The following is an 18,031-nucleotide window of genomic DNA, read 5'->3' on the forward strand; positions in this document are numbered from 1 at the left end:
ATACGTGCATTTTATATAGCCTTTTTAGTCTTATTTTGCACGTATTTCTATGCACTTTTGTACTGTTTTGTATTGCAAAATGCCCCGAACTGGCTACTTTGGTTTGTTTTGTCTGAATTGCAGAAATGAACATGAAAGTGGTGAAACCGTACTCTATTCGTCCTATTTTGCATGCATTTTGAGGAGACGGGAATGTTAGAGCGAGAATATGCCTTGAAGTGCGTAAAGGGTGGTCAACGAAGCAGTCAAAGACGATTTAGAAGCTGACCTTGAGGAAGAACACTCGATTGAGAGGTCTTTTGATTCGATCGAGTGGTTTTGTGGATAAAAGAGTTCGATCGAGTACTTTATTCTACTCGATCGAATTGCTGGATTTTGGGTTTTCTCGATCGAGAAGGATTTTTACTCGATCGAGAGGATTAGCTGATGAAGTCCTCGATCGAGTGGTTTATATCACTCGATCGAGAGGTTTTGGTATTACACGGGCTTAATTAACCCGTGTTGGACCTATTTCGTTAAAGACCGTATTTTGCCTATTTAAGCTTTCATTAATTAGGTTATTAAGTACGATTTTTATCATCTAAGAACTCTCTTAATCTCTTTTTTACACTTTCTACTGTAAACTCTCTTCCCTTAATCTCTTGCTTGTGGATTTGTTCTTTACGCCGGATTGCTAGAGATTGTAATCTTTCTTTCCTTATTAATCTTAATTCCTTTGTTTCTTTGCTTTAATCATTGCTTTCTTGTCTTAATTATTCTGCCCTAATTTAGTTTATGCAATATTATTGTTATCTTGTCATGCCTTCAATTAGTTCATTCATTATATTATTATTGACATCACTAGTAATATGAGTAGCTAATTTCTTTCATGTCGGGATTAGGGAATCCATGGTAGGATTGTGACGATGTAGCGAATAGACTAGATTATTTACTTGTGAGAATCTGTACCCATGGCAATTTAACTATAATACCGACTTATCTGAGTGCACGCTTCTAAGTTACTTTTAATCTGGTTAAATTTACTCCTAGATCGGAAGATTGGACTAAATAGACCTGCTATTAATAGTAGACTACCCTGACGAGGACGGAAGTTAAGTTAGTGTAAATCTAGGATAGAAAGTGGACCGGAAGGGCCTTTACTGTATCCGTCTCACAGTATATTATCTAAGCTATTTGCAGCTGAGTCGACAGACTACCATGGTGAACCGAAATCCTGGCATGCCTTTTCTCATTTGATCGTCTTTATTACAATTTCTGTCATTTATTGCTCTCCCTTTATTGCTCTTTCCTTTAATCCTTGATTAGTTTAGAAACCAAAATCCAAACCCCCCATTTTGTGACCTAAATAGACGGACCTTAACAGATATCTTGCCTCCCTGTGAAGATCGGCCCTGCTTATCACTAGCTTCTTTGTTAGTTTAAATTAGGTTTATTTTTGGTACAAAAGGACAATATTAAATTTTGGCGCCGTTGCCGGGGAGGCAATAGCCCTATCTGTTTTTATTTTTTTTTTATTTTTATCCGTCTCAGGGAATTTCTATTCCTTGAGGCAGTTCTCATTTATTTCTTTCAGTGCTGTGTATGCCCAGGTCGGAGTTAGTTCCAGCTAATCCTGAGCCAGAGAGACTGTTTCGGCATAGACTCCGTCTGCAAAGAGAACTTCGAAAGGAAGACTTGAGTACTCTCGAGCCCGAGCTACAACACTTCTTATTTGCAGAAGACTAGTCTTTTGAAGAAGACAATCTCATTTCTGCCAACAAGCCAGTAAAGATGCCTAACAGTGCAAGTCACTCGGAGCCCAAAACATCCTATATTCCTAAAGGTTTTAACCTCCAAACTGAGGATGGTAATACTTTCGATATCCGTCCGTCTTACATAAATCTGGTGGAGAGAAATCTGTACCGAGGTGTGGCGGGTGAAGATCCGCGTAAGCATATGGAAGTCTTTACCGACTACTGCTCTACTATTCCCGCTACTAAGAGAGTAACAAAGGACAAGATAAAGGAAGTGCTATTTCCTTTTTCTCTTACCGACTTAGCCCGTGAGTGGCTGACTGATCTTGACCGGACAGCTGCTGGTATCACCAACTAGGAGACTCTCGCACTTGCCTTCTAGAAAAGATACTTCCCTCCACAACGCACTAATCAGCTGAGGGGTAAGATTACTAGTTTCAAGTAGGCACCTGATGAGACTTTCTATGAAGCTTGGTGTCGGTTTAAGAAGTTGGTGAGGTCTCTTCCTCACCATGGTTTTGATCAGTGGTTTTTGTGCAACCAGTTCTACAATGGGTTGTACGATGACCACAGAGCTATACTTGATGCCTCATCTAACGGTAGATTCCAAAAGAGCATTGATGATGATAAGGGATGGGGCATTATTGAGGAGATGGCGACCCATTGTGCTGAATATGGGAACCCACGGAATGGTATTCGAATGGTCCATTCAGTTGATAAGGTAGTCGTGGCTCAGTGATCTGGACGATGTCGTCACTCATCCAATCAAACACATTTATAATACTCAACATACAACTAGCTAGTGGTAAGTCGAGGTCGATCCATGGGACGGTGGTTACTCAAATTATTCAATCTAATTATGGTTGTGCTTGGGGTTGTCACAATTATAATGGGTTGATGATTCTAATCTAATAGATGCAATAAACAAGCAATAAAAGGAAAGATGTAAACAATTGATTAAAAATGCTAGGATATCATGGGGTCATAGGGGATTCATGGGAATTGATCATACAAACATGTTCTCAAATTATAAGCAAGAAATTATTGTTGTGATGGATTGAGTTGGGTTATATCTTACAATCCTAGGAAAGTTTGGGTCCCGGAGCCGAATCGATTAGATTTTACAACACCTACAAGTCGACTTAATCTTCCCTACTCAACAACATGCATGGTCTAATGAGACTCGAGTTGGTTTATGTCTTACAAGTCTCATTGAAAAGATAAGAGATGGTAGTAAATGCAAGGATTCATAGGCTTAGCATTTCATCAAACATAACATGTGCATGAGTTGAGATCATAACAAGCAAGCAAATAAACCATGAAAGCATATTAATTTAAGCATGAATCATTCCCATGTTGGTTTCCCCTAATTACCCACTAATCCTAGCTAAGTAACTACTCACTCATGATCAAGTTTAACATGTTAATAAGGTTGTCAATCATACTAACAAAGCCAAACATGATGAACAAGTAAGAAAGATTAACAATAATTAAAACAAGGATTAAGAGGATTATACCTACTAATGATTCCAATAATAAAGCAAAGATAAAAGAAGTACTTGATAATTGATGGAAGGTTGTCAATCTCCCAATAATAACCCAATAATCTTCAATTACCCAATAATAAACTTGAATAATAAACTTGAACAATAATTAAGGAGAGATTAATGTGTAATTTGTGTGGAAAGATTGAGATTAATCTATTCTAATCTACTCCTAATCTAATCTAAAGAAGGATTGAATTAACCTAATGAAAACTTCATGATTTGATTATTACAAATGGGATATTTATAGTGGAAATTAGGTGGATGCATTTAGGGTTAACTAAGGCTAATTTAGTAATTACACTTTTGAGTTTAGAGCAGGGAGGAGCCGGTATTTTTCGGAGGAAGGGAGTCTTTCTTGAAAGCTTGAAGAACGAATTTGCGCTGGACTGGAATCCGGGCGGATTGGTGTCGGGACGGGCGGATTGTAGCAAGGGAATCCGAGCGGATTTGGAGCAAGACGCTCGGATTGTAGCAAGGGAGGAATCCGAGCGGATTTGGAGCAATCCGAGCGGATTTGGGACAATCCGAGCGTCTTCAGCGCGGGACGCGCGGATTCCTGTACAGCTTCTTTGTTTGAGCTCGGATTGTAAAACGGACGTCATTTTCTCATCCGGACTCCTATTGGAGTGATTCAAAAGCCTAGATCGCTTGTTTTTTCGACGCCGTTCCATCTAGCATATTTTCAGAGCCAAAGGAGCAACTCTTGGTTTGCGTTCCGAGCAATTTTCTTCATGAATGGCTTCCTTGCTTTTCCTCCTTGCTTTAAACCTTATGACCCTTCTATATAATCTTTATTCTTACGTCATTGGTCATTATTCTTGCCTCCTCTTCATACTAGTCCATCTAATATCATCAATAAGCTTCCAAATATGCACGAAAGACGGGAATTTCCGCCTTATTATCTCCTTTTCTACAAAACATATGAAATGTGATAGAAAAGAAAATAGGAAGGTTTTGACGGATAAAATGGCCATAGAATGTTATAATAGTATGCAAAATAGGCTCAATTAGGGGACTAAATGTGCGCAAATAATGGTCACATCAAATATCCCCAAACCGAACCTTTACTCGTCCCGAGTAAAGAGGTGACAAAAACTAGACCTTTATTTAAACTAACCTAATAATATAGCCGATATGAGACAATTAGCGGGTCTCACTCCGCCCCTTCAACTCACAACAAGATAACCATGAGGTAGGATGCCTTCTTGCAAGGCAAGGTGGGTCTTGCCAAAATGGCGACACATCCAATCATTAAGCACACAAAATCAAGTAATGGATGCATCTACAAAAGAATTGCCACTTTCCTCATCTAAGTGGCGGAAATTACCTACAAGGGAAGCAATTCAAGGGTACACAATCCTTCATAGATGCAATTTGTTCAAACTACTAAGCCTAGAAGGATACCAATAAATCACCTCCAAAATGTGTCAAGCTAGGGTACCTTTGTCCTCAATCGTTAAATGCTTTTGTCAAGAGTAGACTCCCTATGGTGTTAGAAACACTGGAGGATCGCGGAATTCCCCCTCTTGCCTAGACAAGAAGAAGGGTCGTCCCCTCTCTACCATGCACAAAAATGGATACGGTGGATAAAGGGATCGATAGATATTTGAGTTTCACTTTGGGAGTTTGCTTTTGTTTTTGTTTTTCCCCCAATTTCTTGTGGCATATAACTTTTGAGAACACTTTCTTTTTGCCATTTCTTTTTGATTTTTGGCATTTCAACACTTGACAACTTTCAACTTTTCTTTGCATTTCTTTTTGAACATTTTCAAAGTCACCCCATATGTAGTGAGGGTGGCTTATATTTGAAGCTTTTAGGAGTTCTATTTTTGCTCCTCTTTTCATTTGATGCATTTTTGCAAACTTTCTTTCACTTTTCATTTCATTGAACTCAAATTGATTTCTTTTTGTGCCCATTCCCTTTGATGACAAAAATGTGGTAGAACATGGATGAATGATGGATGGATGCATGGTTTCATGGGTCACCTTGGAATAAACGGTAGCCAAGGAGTTATCACACCACAAGGTACTCTTGACTATGCCTTAATCCATGGGTCAAAGGATACTAGCATGACACATCCTAGGGTGTTTTACAAGCATTCTAACAAGCAAAGTCTTAAGAACAAAAGGCATCTACTAGGGCCTATATACACTTGTCAAGCTTCCCAAGTAGACGGTTTCGCAAAATTTTTCTAACATGCAACTACATGCCATGATGCAACTAACATATAAACATCCTAATGCAAATGATTCTACCAACTAATATGCCATATAAACTAAATGCAAGTCCTAAGTTCACATTGTTGTACCGCATCAATCAAAATAAAGCCACATAGTCATTAACATAAAGAGGAAAAAGGAGATTGGAAAGATCATACCATGCGGTCTTCAATATCCTCATGTCTCGGATGTGGCGTAGTCAATCAATGTGAACAAGGATAAAACAAACACAATATATACAAGACAATATATACAAGACTACACTAAAAAGGAAATAAACATGTTTTTGGGTTTTCAATTTTCAAATTTTTATGATTTTTGAAATTTTTCAATTTTTTTTGGATTTTTGGAATATAAATTCCCATCCCCCACTTTATTTTGGACATTGTCCTCAATGTACATGTAGGAGTAGGGATAAAAGGAAAATACATGTTTTTGAATTTTTGATTTTATGGAAATTGAAGTACAAATGCAATGATATGATATGAATGAATGCATGCTCTAACTAAATGCAACTCTATATGACATATATAACAAATGAATGCAATCTAAACTATACTATATGATGCATGATTTCTAGTAAGCAATGGTCACCTATGATCAAACCTCCCCAAACCGATTTAAACACTATTCCTAGTGTAGAAAAGAATAGGATTGGTCATTAGTGATTATGCATGAATTCTAGTCTATATGCAACTAACTACATGAATCATGTGAGATAAATTACAATGCAAACTATACTAAATGCATATATACAAATTAATGGTTTTTAAGGGACTCCATCAAACCAAAGATTATCAATTAACAATTTCATGGAAAATCATCACTAGCACTCAAAGCACGTAGAAGTCGGTCAAATTCTTGGGAGTGGGACATGAATAGGCATGCATAGCAACACAAGATTATGCAATTGAAAAATGCCCAAGTAAAAGACCAAACAAGCATATCAAGAGTATCATGACAAAAATCATAAGAGAAATGATGGATGGTAGGAACATGAAATAGGTAGTTGGTTGGCAATTCACTCAACTCTTCCTCCAAATAGTCAAAATCACCACATTCAATGCAAGTACTCTCATTATCATCCAAGGTGATTTTAAGGGTGTCTATTTGAGGTTCCCAAATGTCCTCATCATATTCCTCATCCCAACAAGGTCCATTATCAAAGGGGTTGTCGTAACAAGGCTCACCAAGTTCAACACAATTGTCTCCCTCAAATATGTCATCCTCAAAGGGTGAGTTTTCACTCAAGTTCTCATCCATATCACTCTCGCTTTGCCCATTAACATCAAATTCCATGGAGGTTGATTTTATTGAAACACAAGAAAAGTAGGATGACGGCATCCAAGCATTAGTTTCACAATCAAGAATGTACTCCTCCTCATCATCACTCTCCTCATCTAGCACTCCATCTTCCCAAGGTGGGGTAATTTTGTGGACAAAGTGGGTTGACTCAAGGTTATAGGAAGGTTTCTCATCCTCACAAATCTCATTTTCATCATAGTTTTCCTCAATGAATTTTTGAAATGTGGCTTTTATCACTTCCATACCTTCCTTGGCATTCTCAAAGATGTCATGTACAATTTGCTTAAGACAATGGATGGTCATGAACTCAACAAATTCCCAAAATTCCTCACAACTCATCTCACAAATTCTACCACCACTCAAGTGAAATGACAAGTTGCGGGTTTCAAGGTTCATGCCATTATAAACAACACAACATGCTTCATAATTTGACAGAGTAAAACCATGATGCCAAGCATGAGTCATATAATCTTCAAATCTTGCAACATATTTATCAAATGATTCATTTTCATATTGGCAAAAAGTGAATGTAGACATGTTAAACATATGAAATAATGCAAGTACAACAAAACTCAAGAAAAAGAAGCACAACTAAAACTAGACAAAAGAACAATTCAAATAAACAACACCGTCCCCGGCAACGGCGCCATTTTGATCTGGACGATGTCGTCACTCATCCAATCAAACACATTTATAATACTCAACATACAACTAGCTAGTGGTAAGTCGAGGTCGATCCATGGGACGGTGGTTACTCAAATTATTCAATCTAATTATGGTTGTGCTTGGGGTTGTCACAATTATAATGGGTTGATGATTCTAATCTAATAGATGCAATAAACAAGCAATAAAAGGAAAGATGTAAACAATTGATTAAAAATGCTAGGATATCATGGGGTCATAGGGGATTCATGGGAATTGATCATACAAACATGTTCTCAAATTATAAGCAAGAAATTATTGTTGTGATGGATTGAGTTGGGTTATATCTTACAATCCTAGGAAAGTTTGGGTCCCGGAGCCGAATCGATTAGATTTTACAACACCTACAAGTCGACTTAATCTTCCCTACTCAACAACATGCATGGTCTAATGAGACTCGAGTTGGTTTATGTCTTACAAGTCTCATTGAAAAGATAAGAGATGGTAGTAAATGCAAGGATTCATAGGCTTAGCATTTCATCAAACATAACATGTGCATGAGTTGAGATCATAACAAGCAAGCAAATAAACCATGAAAGCATATTAATTTAAGCATGAATCATTCCCCATGTTGGTTTCCCCTAATTACCCACTAATCCTAGCTAAGTAACTACTCACTCATGATCAAGTTTAACATGTTAATAAGGTTGTCAATCATACTAACAAAGCCAAACATGATGAACAAGTAAGAAAGATTAACAATAATTAAAACAAGGATTAAGAGGATTATACCTACTAATGATTCCAATAATAAAGCAAAGATAAAAGAAGTACTTGATAATTGATGGAAGGTTGTCAATCTCCCAATAATAACCCAATAATCTTCAATTACCCAATAATAAACTTGAATAATAAACTTGAACAATAATTAAGGAGAGATTAATGTGTAATTTGTGTGGAAAGATTGAGATTAATCTATTCTAATCTACTCCTAATCTAATCTAAAGAAGGATTGAATTAACCTAATGAAAACTTCATGATTTGATTATTACAAATGGGATATTTATAGTGGAAATTAGGTGGATGCATTTAGGGTTAACTAAGGCTAATTTAGTAATTACACTTTTGAGTTTAGAGCAGGGAGGAGCCGGTATTTTTCGGAGGAAGGGAGTCTTTCTTGAAAGCTTGAAGAACAATTTGCGCTGGGTGGAATCCGGGCGGATTGGTGTCGGGACGGGCGGATTGTAGCAAGGGAATCCGAGCGGATTTGGAGCAAGACGCTCGGATTGTAGCAAGGGAGGAATCCGAGCGGATTTGGAGCAATCCGAGCGGATTTGGGACAATCCGAGCGTCTTCAGCGCGGGACGCGCGGATTCCTGTACAGCTTCTTTGTTTGAGCTCGGATTGTAAAACGGACGTCATTTTCTCATCCGGACTCCTATTGGAGTGATTCAAAAGCCTAGATCGCTTGTTTTTTCGACGCCGTTCCATCTAGCATATTTTCAGAGCCAAAGGAGCAACTCTTGGTTTGCGTTCCGAGCAATTTTCTTCATGAATGGCTTCCTTGCTTTTCCTCCTTGCTTTAAACCTTATGACCCTTCTATATAATCTTTATTCTTACGTCATTGGTCATTATTCTTGCCTCCTCTTCATACTAGTCCATCTAATATCATCAATAAGCTTCCAAATATGCACGAAAGACGGGAATTTCCGCCTTATTATCTCCTTTTCTACAAAACATATGAAATGTGATAGAAAAGAAAATAGGAAGGTTTTGACGGATAAAATGGCCATAGAATGTTATAATAGTATGCAAAATAGGCTCAATTAGGGGACTAAATGTGCGCAAATAATGGTCACATCACTCAGCTGGAAGCCATGAATGCCCGGTTTGATAGAATGGAGCTGCAATCTGCTGGAGATCAACAGACGGTTCATTTGTTGATAGACAGGAAACTGTCACTTGTGAGAGGTGTGGAAGCAATGACGGTCATACTGCTATTGACTTTCTAACTGAGAAAGAACAAGTCCTTGCCTTTCAGCAATACAGGCAAGGAGGAGGTTCTTATTATAACAATCAAGGGGCAGTCCATCCCAATTTGAGGTGGACAAGTCAAAATGTTCTTAATCCCACTCCTCCACCGCAACAGCAGCAGCCATATGTCCCTCTTTACAAAGCTCAACAACGCTTCCAAAAGCCTCCTTCTTTTCCTCCACCGAATCAAGGAGCATCATCTTCAAGTGGGGTAAATGAGCTAGCTGAGTTGAAGTCAATGCTTCAGTCATTGACAAAGCAATGGCAGATGAGTGACCAAGAAAAATGAGCTCCAATCAAGTCACTTTAAACCCAAGTTGCTCAGTTAGCCGTGAACCAGTCCACGAGGAAACAGGGTCAATTGTCGTCCCAATCTGAGAAGAATCCACACGAGACGGTAAACTTGATTAATTTGAGAAGTGGTCGTTCATATGAAGGACCAAATTGTCAACTTTAGATGACATATCAGACTCGAGGAAGGCCGTAAATGCTGATGAACAGTCAATCGTCGCTGAAGATAAGCTTACCACGAAGAATATACTCGATTGACTGATCTCTGGTGGTCGATCGAGTAGAATTGATGAAAAAAGCACTCGATCGAGTGGAAATGTTGCTCGATCGAGAGAACTGGATAATCAAGGCATCGATCGAGAGGTGAAAACCACTTGATCGAGTGGAAATTTTGAGGAAACAGTTCGATCGAGTGAAAATATACCTCGATCGAACACTGTGCAAATAGAGGAACTCGATCGAGAGGCTGTTATTGCTCGATCGAGTGAAATGTCACCTGGAAGGACTCGATCATGGGGGAAAAAGCCTCGATCGAGTGAAAAAGAGCTTGAACCTGCTGAGACGTTGGAAGAGAGAAACAAGGGGTCTAGATTCCTATTACGGTGCCCTTCCCAAGGCGATTACAGAGCACTAAAGCCAATCAACAGTTCGGTAAATTTGCCGAGCTCCTGAAAAGCTTACGAGTTCTTCCATTCCATTCGTAGAGTTCTTTGACACAGTACCCTCTTATTTAAAGTTTATGAAAGAAATTTTGTCACGTAAGAGGCATATCAACGATCATGAGACGGTAGATTTAACTGAGGTAGGGACTGCCCTAGTTCAAAATAAGTTGCCACCTAAACAGTCAGACCCGGGTAGTTTCTCGATTCCATGTCACATAGGTACCCACTTGATTGATAACGCGCTATGCGATCTTGGTGCTAGAGTGAGCGTCTTACCTATGTCTCTTGCTAAGAGACTTGGTTTGACTAAATTTAATTTCACAAACATGACCGTACAGATGGCCGATCGTAGTATATCACGGCCGTTAGGAGTAATAGAGGACATACCTGTCAAAATCGGGAGATTCTTTATTCCCGTTGACTTCGTAGTGCTTGACATAACTGACAGGGTTATCGTGTACCTATCAAAAATAACTAACTAAACTAACTATATAGCTAGGGCAGTCAGGTCAATCTCCTCAGGGAGGCAAGATATCTGTAAGAATACGTCTATTTGGTCACAAATTGGGGGGGTTTTGTATTTGGTTTCCTAAACTGAAAGCTTCAAGGAAAGAGAAATAAGGAAAGAGCAATTAAGGCAGGAAATAGAATTAAACTATCAAATAGAGAAGGAACATGTCAGGATTTCGGTTCACTACGGTAGTCCTGTGACTCAACTGTAAACAAATTAGGTAAATTACTGCGAGACGGATATGGAAAGGTCCTTCCGGTCCACTTTCTATCCTAAACTTCCACTAACTTAACTTCCGTCCTCGTCAGGGTAGTCTACTGTTCATAGCAGGTCTATTTAGTCCAATCTTCCGATCCAGGATTAAATTTAACCAGATTAAAAGGTGACTCAGAAGCGTGCACTCAACTAAGTCAGTAAATACAGTTATATTGCTATGGGGACAGAGTCTCACAATTAATTCATCTAACCTATTTACTATATCGTCACATTTCTACCGCAGATTCCCTAATCCCGACATGAGACAGAATTAGCTACTCATATCGCTATTAATACCAAAACTAATCATGATGAACTAATTAACAATAAACATAATTAAACAATAATGAAAATGCATAAAAAGTAATGAGGGCAGAAATGAAAGGAAAGCAAAACAAACAATTAAATAAAGGAAAGAGAAATTATTATTAAGAGAAGAGAAAGAGATTACAATCACTAGAATCCGGCGTAAAGAACTAGCAAATCCGAGCGAAATAACCCCGAAAATAAAGTTACAGTGAAAGGAAAAAGAGAATGCAGTCTTTGTTTTTGAAAGATGAAAAATGATAAAACTTAGATAAGAAGTAAAATCTGATGCTAATAACCTAGTTAACGTAAGCTTAAATAGAAAAACTACTAAGTCCAACAACTAAAACAAGCTTACGGGCTAACTAAACCCCACGCCAGCCTAAACCACTCGATCGAGTAGATTAAAACCACTCGATCGAGTAAAACTCCAAATATTCTACTCGATCGAACACAAATGTTACTCGATCGAGTAACTCCACTTCTCAGCTCTTCTTGATCGAGTATAAATCCACTCGATCGATCAACTCCAGCTATAGAAACCATTCAATCGAGCAATAAAACCACTCGATCGAATGTTCTTCCTTCAAATCAGCCAAAACTCGTACCCGACTGCCTCGTAAACCGTGCCTTCACGCTTCCCAATGCAAGATCTCACTCTGAATTATCCAGTCTCCTCTAAATGCATGCAAAAAGGACGAAAATGGTACGATTCCACTACTTTCGCGTTCATTTCTACAAAATGGACAAAACGAAACAAAGTAACCAATTCGGGGGCAAAATGCAATATAAACCGCATAAAAATACATAGAAATACGTGCTAAAATAGGCTGAAAAGACTATACAAAATGCACGTATCAAATCTCCCCAAACCGAACCTTTACTCGTCCTCGAGTAAACTAAAACACAACTAATGGAACGGAAATGAAAACTCAGAGCTAACTTAACTTGTTACTTGAACCAATTTAATGCAGCGAAAATCAACAGTTATAGCTAAGCAGTCAATACGCAAACGAATTATAAGTTGTTCAGAAATATAGCCAACCTATCGACCTTGCCAGACCAACAAAATCGGACTCTCACATGGTCACTCTTCTCTCATGAAGCAAAGGGTGAATACTGTATGTAAAAGAGAGAAAGAAAAACAGTCACTCACCTAACTGCGACCTACATAGCATGCATGCAACAAAAATGAAAGACGATTCAAGTATAAATGCACACACTCCAACCAATAATGTCCGTCACAGCCGAGGGCTTACAAATGATATGGGAATAGTGAGGGTCAGGTAAGAAAAGGCAAAAACAAGTTATGGTAATGTGGAGGTAAAAGCATCAAGTTAGTTCCTAACAGGACCATATAAGATCGTCCAATTCTCAACCGACTGAAAAATAAAGAACAAGCGCGCTTCATTTGGCACACAACTCACTAATCTTATACACAATCTCCTCAAAAATATAGAATAAGAGTGGAGGAGTTAGACGGTCACAAACTTCCCTTTTTTTAATACCGTCTATATGAATCAACTGAAACGTAACAAAAATTTCCAAACCTTTTTTTTTTCTTTCTTTCACGTGAAACATAGCTTTTTTTTTCTTTTTCTTTTTTTTTTCTCTTTTTCTCTTTTTCACTTTTTTCTCTTTTTTTTTCAATTTTGTTTGTCTTTTCCTCCTTTTCATAATTTCCACCAACTCCAATCATATACACACGGGCCAAACTGCAGGCGGAAAAAATGTACCACAAAAGACAAACTAAACTAGCTCGACTATGCAGGTTAAGTTTGGGATGTAGCTAATGGGTCAAAAAGGCAAGTTTTAGCTTAAGTGGAGCTAAATGGGTGAAAAATATAAGAAAAAGGGAAAATTTGAAAGCACCTCCCTGCATGTGACACCGACCACAAAACCGAATGTGTGCATTTTAACAAGAAACCGAATGTCATAAAAGTGCAAAAATGGTAAACATGCTATGCAAGGGGTACTACTCTCAATTCCTAATGAACTGGTCATGAATGTCACCAGTTAAGGGCTCTAAACCTCAGAATTTATAGAGTAGGTTGCCGATTAATCAGGTCAAGTCTAAACAGTCGGCTATATTTGAATAGAAACTCGTAGACTATGCGTATGACAAAGCTAATAACTGTCAATAAAAGTGCAAGGCTCAAGTAAGATGACAAGTTAAGATGCAAAATCATCACGGAAATCAACCGTTCCGACTCAACCTATATGCAAAAATAAACGTGAAATTTTTTTTTTTGGACTTTTTTGAGATTTTCTAGTTTTTTTGGTTTTTTGATTTTTAATGAAATAAACAACAATGCAAACTGAAATAAAACGTGAATGCAAAACAAATGCAAATGCAGACTCAAAAGGATGCAATACCCTCCCCAAACCAAAACAGACAACGCCCTCGTTGTCCTCCAGCATACACCAGCAGTTATATACAGGGGAACGGGGATATACAACCAATAAAAGAAAAATAAAATAAAAATAAAAATAAAAGGAGACAAAAATAAAAGAGTGAGATGGACATACAAAACACGAACTTCCCAACTTTTGGTATTAGCTGCTGTCATGAATGTCCCCTACCAGTCGAAAAATTCGACTTATAGCACAAAAATTCCCAACTTTTTCCTCAAAATTTCGAATAAAGCAGGTAACAGCGATAGGGGGCAGGTAACAGGCAACATAAGCAGCAATTTACGCAACAATGTAAACAAATTGAGAAATTGACAGCAGTTAATACCAGTTAACAGTCGAAAATTTCGACTGAAAGTTTGCCCTAATCGAAATTGTCCACAAAATTCGAATTTAAACATATAAAAACAATGAGGTGCGGGAATTGATCATCAAGCAAGACAAATAGGGCAAACAATTACAATTATAGTCGAAAAAGCTCGACTAAACAAGGAATTTCGAACCCTAACCCTAATTCACCTAATAATAAGCAAAATTAATGAAATTAAAAAGCAAAGAGGTGTAGGGAATACTTACTTGATAATTAGGAACCTACAAATAGCAATTAATCGGCAAGAAACAAGCAAAATGGCGATTTTTTTTGATCGAAAAATCGCAAACCTTAGAATCCTCAATAGACCGTATAAAACAACGAAAATCAGAGGGGAAGTAGAGGGCTTTTGACGATTAATTAACAACAAACACAATGTAGGTGGCGGATTTGGCAAATGGGCAAGAAATATGGGGGATTTGGGGTGTTTTTGATCGCAAAAGAGGAAGGGTGTCGAAAGCTTAGGAGTAAAATGAAATAACAATCAAAAAGAAAGAAGTTAAAGAAAACTCTCTGCGTGTCTCTTGCACTTTCACTCGATCGAGTGGTTTAAAACTACTCGATCGAGTACTTCTTCAATCAATCTACTCGATCGAGTAAAATTTTACTCGATCGAGAAGTCCCCTTTTCAGCTTTAGTCGATCGAGCAATAGGAACCGTTCGATCGAATAGAAATCACTCGATCGAGTACAATATGTACTCGATCAAGCTCTTTTCCTCGTATAAGTTCTTGAATTCGTCATTCTTCCTTTGAATTTGTGTAAAAATTCCCCAAACCTGCATAAAAACACTCGCAAAAGTATCCCAAAATACCAAAAATTAAAAGTAACAGTCTATAGTCTCTAATCTACGCTAAAAATCGTCTAAATTCTAATTGTCCTAATTAAAAGCAATAAAATAAATCCAAAGAAAAATTCAAAAATTGTTTATACAATTTTTTACACAGGGCATTTCCCCGTTCACTTCCCAAAATGATCCATTAGCCCTTCGAAGGGCTTCTGACTGTAGGACGTCACCTCAGCAACATTGACTGTCCTTCTTAATCTCCATGAGCTTGTATTTGAATCGTTAGGAGGAGAGTAGTTGACATCCACATACGCCTGAACTTTTCTCGTCTTTGCTCTTTTCTCTCCGGCCTTAACATCATTGTCATTCCCACCTTGACTGACATTAATTGCACAATATCCTTTGACAGCTCCTGCATTATTTTCATCTGTACCTGCAACAAGGAAAACAAACAAACTTTCCTCCTTTTTTGCTCTCAACTTGAGGCGGAGGGGTCACAATAGCAGCACAATACTCCAAATTTCCATTTGGAGTGTCAATAGGAGGGTCAATAGAAGAGAGGGCGTTGCAAGGCTGAGCTTGCATGGGAGCCCTCCGGGACTTAGACTGATGGAAAATTAATTCCTTGTCCCCAACCTGGAAAGTCAATGTCTTGCCCCCGACGTCTATTACTGCACGGGCAGTGAATAAGAATGGTCTCCCTAAAATAATAGGGGTATGTGTATCTTCGGAGATGTCAAGTGCAACGAAGTCAACGGGAATAAAGAACCTCCCGACCTTAATAGGTACATCTTCTATGACACCTAGTGGCCGTGATATGCTACGGCCGGCCATCTGAACGGTCATATTTATGCAATTAAACTTTGTCAAACCAAGTCTCTTAGCCAGAGACAACGGTAAGATACTCACGCTAGCGCCAAGATCGCATAACGCGTTATCAATTATGTGGGTACCGATATGACACGGAATCGAAAAACTACCCGGGTCTGACTGTTTGGGCGGTAACTTATTCTGAACTAGGGCCGTCCCTACCTCGGTCAAAGCTACCGTCTCGTGATCATTAATGTGCCTCTTACGAGATAAAATTTCTTTCATAAATTTAAGGTAAGAGGGTACCTGAGTCAGCAGTTCGGCGAATGGCACAGTAACTTGGAAGCTTTTTAGAAGTTCGGCAAATTTGCCGATTGTTGATTAGCCTTAGTATTTTGCAACCGCCTCGGGAAGGGCACCGTGATGGGTATCTCGAGTCCCTTGTTTCTTTCTTCTAATGTATCAGCCGGATCAAGCTCTAAATCCTTTGGACGCTTCTTTCCTCTCGAACGAGGTCTTTCAAGCGATTTTTCACTCGACCGAGCACTAGCAGGCTCTCGATCGAGCTGTTCATTATCTGCATTACTCGATCGACCAAAATTTCCATTCGATCGAGCATTTTCTCCAACAAAATAACTCGATCGAGTAGAAATTTCACTCGATCGAGCAGACTCTTTTTTCTGTTCACTCGATCGAGTAGAATTTTTACTCGATCGAGCCCTTTCTACAGCAAAATCACTCGATCGAGTACTTTCCTTGTCGTCAGCTCCTTTTCTTCAACAAAACGCTGTTCATCAGCCATAATTTCCTTCCTCGGGTCTGATTTCAACACGTCCGGTCCCTCATATGAACGACCGCTCCTCAAATTGATTATGTTTACCGTTTCGTGTGGATTTTTATCAATTTGTGACGGTAAATGACCCGGTTTCCTTGTGGACTGGTTCGCGGCTAACTGGCCAACTTGAGTTTCAAGTGCCTTGATAGATGCATCTTTTTGTTGATCACTCAGCTGCCACTGCTTTGTCAAAGACTGCAACATTGTCTTCAACTCACCTAGCTCACTCACTCCACCAGAAGATGATGCACCTTGATTAGGTGTAGGAAAGGAAGGAGGCTTCTGAAAGCCTTGTTGAGTCTTGTGTGGAGGAACATACGGCTGCTGCTGCTGTGGGGGAGGGGTAGGATTAAGCACATTTTGACTTGTCCACCTCAAATTGGGATGGATTGCCCCTTGGTTGTTATAATCGGAACCCCCTCCTTGCCTGTATTGTTGGAAGGCAAGGACCTGTTCCTTCTCTGTAAGACAGGCAACAGCAGTGTGGCCATCATTGCTCCCACACCTCTCACATGTGACGGTCTCTCCTCTAGTAAGCATATGAACCGTCCGAGGCTCTGCAGCAGAATGCAACTCCAACTTGTCAAACCTAGCATTCATGGCTTCTAGCTGAGCCACAACTTGCTTATCAACTGCATGAACTGTTCTAATTCCATCCCCCGGGTTCCCATACTCAGCACAGTGGGTCGCCATCTCTTCAATAAGAACCCATCCCTTGTTGTCATCAGTGTTCTTTTGGAATCTCCCATTGGATGATGCATCAAGTATGGCTCTGTGATCGTCATATAACCCATTGTAGAACTGATTGGACAGAAACCAAGGATCAAAACCATGGTGAGGAATTGACATCACCAACCTTTTGAAACGGTACCATGCTTCATAGAAGGTCTCATCTGGTGCTTGCCTGAAACTGGTGATCTTGGCCCTCAGCTGATTAGTACGCTGCGGAGGGAAATACCTCTTATAAAAAGCAAGAGCAAGTGACTCCCAATATGTCACCCCCGCGGCCGCACGGTCCAAATCAGTTAGCCACTCCCTGGCTGAGTCAGTCAAAGAAAAAGGAAATACCACCTCCTTAATCTTGTCTTGAGTTACCCCCTTAGTGGCGGGGATAGTAGAACAATAGTCTGTAAAGACCTCCATATGCTTCCTCGAGTCTTCACCTGCCATACCTCTAAATAAGTTCCTCTCCACCAGATCTATATAGGAAGGACGGATGTCAAATGTATTCCCATCCTCAGTCTAGAGATTGAAACCCTTCGGAATAGACGATGCTTTAGACTCCGAATGACTGGCAATATTCGGCATCTT

The 18,031-nt window shown here is 39.1% G+C and overlaps 2 non-coding genes across 2 annotated transcripts; one reads left to right on the forward strand and one right to left on the reverse strand.

Moving 5' to 3' along the window:
• Positions 1 to 2,146: 2,146 nt before the first annotated feature.
• Positions 2,147 to 2,252, reverse strand: LOC141650219 (small nucleolar RNA R71). The gene has a single exon (XR_012546266.1). It is a non-coding gene; the product is annotated as a small nucleolar RNA R71 (small nucleolar RNA).
• A 15,294-nt stretch (positions 2,253 to 17,546) lies between these two features.
• LOC141650182 (small nucleolar RNA R71) lies at positions 17,547 to 17,652 on the forward strand. The gene has a single exon (XR_012546231.1). It is a non-coding gene; the product is annotated as a small nucleolar RNA R71 (small nucleolar RNA).
• Positions 17,653 to 18,031: the final 379 nt, after the last annotated feature.

The sequence above is a fragment of the Silene latifolia genome, chromosome 3 (assembly GCF_048544455.1).
Source record: "Silene latifolia isolate original U9 population chromosome 3, ASM4854445v1, whole genome shotgun sequence".
In the NCBI taxonomy this organism is placed as follows: domain Eukaryota; kingdom Viridiplantae; phylum Streptophyta; class Magnoliopsida; order Caryophyllales; family Caryophyllaceae; genus Silene; species Silene latifolia.